Consider the following 4207-nt stretch of genomic DNA (forward strand, 5'->3'; position numbering starts at 1 on the left):
TCTAAATATTCCATTCCATTGTTTTGGAGCTTGTTTTAATCTATAAAGAGATTTAAGAAGCTTACAAACTTTGTGTTCTTAATCAGGAACGATAAATTCTTCTGGTTGTTTCATGTAAACTTTTTCATCTAGATCTACATTCAGAAATGCAGTCTTCACATTCATTTGACGTATTATCAGACTATGAATTGTTGCTAAAGCAAGCAAGAGTCGAATAAAAGTCATTCGAGCTACAAGTGCAAATGTATCAAACTAATCAATATCTTTCAATTGAGTAAAACTTTTTTCTACCAAGCGAGCTTTGTACTTATCTAAAGTACCATCGGATTTCAATTTCTTTCTAAAGATCCATCTACAACCAATAGACTTACATCAAGGAAGGAGGCCTGATAAAATCCATGTATTATTTGACATAATAGAGTATATTTCATCATCAATAGCTTCAAGCCAAAAAGGAGCATCATATAAAGGCTTTACTTCACCATAAATTTCAGGATCCTTTTCAACTAAATAGACTTGAAAATTCAATCCAAAGTCTCTTGGTTTGGCTGATCTTGCACTACGGTTGACTTTCTTCCAGAGGCTCAACTATTTTCCTTTTAAGAGGAATATAGAAAAACTTGTATCTTGTTCCAAAGATTCTTTTTTCATAGAAAATATATGCTCAAAAAAGTTAGCATGCAACGATTCAATATTTGTGTGAGGGCTTGGGATCTCAAGATTCAAAAATCTGTAAGCCAAACTAGTTTGTGAATAACCAATAAATACACAATCTACTCCTCTATATTCAATCTTAGTCAAATATTGATTTGGTAATCTAACATGAGCCAAACAACCCTATACTTTAAAATAATTTATATTTGGCTTTTGATTCTTTCAAAGTTCATACAGAGATGAATCATATTTCTTGAAAGGAATTCGATTCAAAATATGACATGCAAAATTAAGGCTCCAGTCCACAAATTTTCAGTCATACCAAATCAATAAAGCATAGAGTTAATCATTTTGATAGAAAGTTCTATTTTTTCTTTCTGTTACATCATTTTGTTGTGGTGTATAAGACATAGTCAATTGTTTCTCAATGCCTTCTTTTCACAAAAATTAATAAAATCTAATTTTAGATACTCTCCACCTCTATTAGATCTAATTGATTTAATCTTCAAACTCAGTTTATTTTTAACTTCTGCTTTATATGTTTTAAAAGTCTCAAAATGCCCCATCTTTTGTTTTTAATGGAAAGACTTATGTATACCTTGAGTAATCGTCAATGAAAGTGATACAATATCTCTTTTCATGACGTGATAAAAAATCCATCTCACAAATATTAGTCTGAATTAATTCTAAAAGTGTGGATATCCTTTCAACAAACTTAAAAGGCTTCTTTGTTATTTTACATTTACTACAAGTAAGACACTTAGCAGCATGATCCTTTCCACAGTCTTTAATTAATCTATTTTTCATCATAAGTTGAATGGATCTAAAATTCACATGACCAAGACATTCATGCCATAATCTAAAGACTCCACAACATAAGCAGAAATTTTTTCATTTTCAATATTGACTTTGAACATTCCATTTGTAGCATAACCTTTTCCAACAAACATGCCTTGTTTAGACAAAATAAATTTACTTGTCTCAAAAATTATTTTAAAATCATGCTTCAAAAGAAGAGTACCTGACACCAAGTTCTTTCGAATATCAGGAACATGCAATACGTCTATCAATGTGACCATCTTTCTGGAAGTGAATTTCAGTTCAATAGTTCTTTTTCCCACAATCTTAGCAGAGAATGAGTTTTCCATATGCAAAATTATATCGCCCCCACTAATTCATAGGCCGTGAAAGAATTTTGATTACTTGATATATGATAAGTTATGCCAGTGTCTATCCACCATTCCACTTGATCTTCCGTTACAAATGTTTCTGTGACCATTGTCACAATTCATTTTTTCTGTTGTTATTTGCCTTTTGTTTCTTCTTTTCAGCTTTAAGAGTTTTACAGTCACATGCATAGTGACCAATTTTATGACAATGATAACATTCATTCAACTTAGAGTTAGAATTAGTACGCTTGAAATTCGTACTCTTCTTTGCCTTCAAAAATTTCTTAATGTCAGGTTCCTTCTTGATCATTTTTTCTTCAACAACATGAGCTTTCAGGATGGATTCCTTCAAAGTATTATTGTCACAATATCATGTCTCTTGTTCAATTTGGAAGTGTTGCAACAATTGTTCAAGAGCCAACTATTTCTTCTTGATTAGAGTTTGCTTCTGTACTTTTTCCAAGACGGAAGAAGTTTTGAGACAATAGCACCAACATGAAAGTTTTCATCAAGAGCAATTTTATTAGCTATAAGTTGAAATTCTTGTACTTGTTCAGAGATTGACTTGTCATCAATCATTTTGAACTCCATATAATTTGAAACAAGAAATTTCGTTGAACTCGCCTCTTCTGCTAAATAAATAGCTTTAAGAGTATCCCAAATCTCCTTAGCAAATTTGCACTTAATATAATATTGATCATAATGTTTATTGGACATTCCCTCAAAAATATAATTCCAGATATAGCAATTTTATTAGCTATAAGTTGAAATTCTTGTACTTGCTCAGAGATTGACTTATCATCAATCATTTTGAATTCCATATAATTTGAAACAAGAAATTTCTTTGAACTCCCCTCTTCTGCTAAATAGATAGCTTTAAGAGTATCACAAATCTCCTTAGTAAATTTGCACTTAATATAATATTGATCATAAAATTTATTGGACATTCCCCCAATAATACAATTTTTGCATGCCCTGAGTAATCATCATCTTGCAATTTGACAATTCGTTCTTTAATCAGAGTAGCCTCGTCCGTTGCTACCTCAGAACTGGGAGCATCAGGACATGGTTTCTCAAGAACATATTCCAACTTTAATCGTCTTAAAAATAATTCCATCTTTTCACGCCATCAAATATTTCAAAGCTAGGATTAGACAAAGATAGAACACTATTCGATATTGATGTGGATGCCATAGAGACAATTATCTTCAAATTGTTAGAACAAATGAACGAGAATGATAAAAATACATGGAATTCAAAACAAATTTTGCTTGGCTTAGAGGCACGTTAAAAGGTTTCTTGAAGATAGTTGAAGTTTCTCCCACGAGCAAACGGAAGAATAAATAACAACTTTATCGTCGGGATTCAACTAAGCCACAAACAAGTAGCATTCATGAATGTTGCTCTTCTATTCTTGAATCGGTGATATCACCATAAATGTCTCACAAATATTTTTAAGGGAAAGTAGTTTTTTGAATGCTAATTTTTTCAACAAATAAAAACCCTCAATTTTTAGGAAAAAAGTTTTGAAAGAAAACTTTAATTAAATTGTATTTATTATAGGTTCATGAATTAAAAAGAAAACTTATCTTCAAAAAAACCTATAACGTAGAATTAAAATAAAAAGTATCTTCCAAAAAAATTATAACGTAGAATTAAAACAAAAATGAATGTTACAATTCACATTCATATATTTTGTTATTTCAAAACTTTTAACGGATGAATTTGTTTCAAAATTAATTGAAACACTAACTCTTACATAGAGGTCATTTGATAGATTATATATTAGAGAAAATAATGCATATATTAATTTTGTGTATTATTAATATTTGGGAAAAGGGTCAAAAATACCCCTCAACTTTGGTTTATTAGTTGACTATACCCCTGCTGTTAAAACAAAGTTATTTATGCCCTTGTCGTTACCAATTTCACCATTTATACCCCTCAATGGACGGAAATCCCCAAATTGACTCAAATTAACCGATTTTACTTAAATTACCCAATTCTAACCCGATCCGACCCGACCCACTTAATAATATAACCCATTTTTTTTCTATCTTGTTCATCGTCATCTTTAATGTTGGGTTCCTTTTCAAAAACAAGTTGTAAACAATACATTTGAAAACACCCATCAAACAATTAGCAAAAACCACCTGCTCCATCCACGAACTCCAGCGAAGAGCGACCGCCGCCAATCCCCACCCTTTTCCCCTTTTACGTTTCGCCGCCAGTCCCCTCCCTTTTCCCCTTTTACGTTTTCTTCTATTGTATATGTGTTTTTGGCTCCAACTCCGGTGAACAATGACCATGAACTCCGGTGAGGCTCTGCAAATCAGCAGCCACCACAACCTCTCTCTCAACGCCAAAATCAGCAAACCCATTTC

Source organism: Solanum tuberosum, unplaced genomic scaffold (genome assembly GCF_000226075.1).
Source record: "Solanum tuberosum cultivar DM 1-3 516 R44 unplaced genomic scaffold, SolTub_3.0 scf00115, whole genome shotgun sequence".
Classification (NCBI taxonomy): Eukaryota; Viridiplantae; Streptophyta; class Magnoliopsida; order Solanales; family Solanaceae; genus Solanum; species Solanum tuberosum.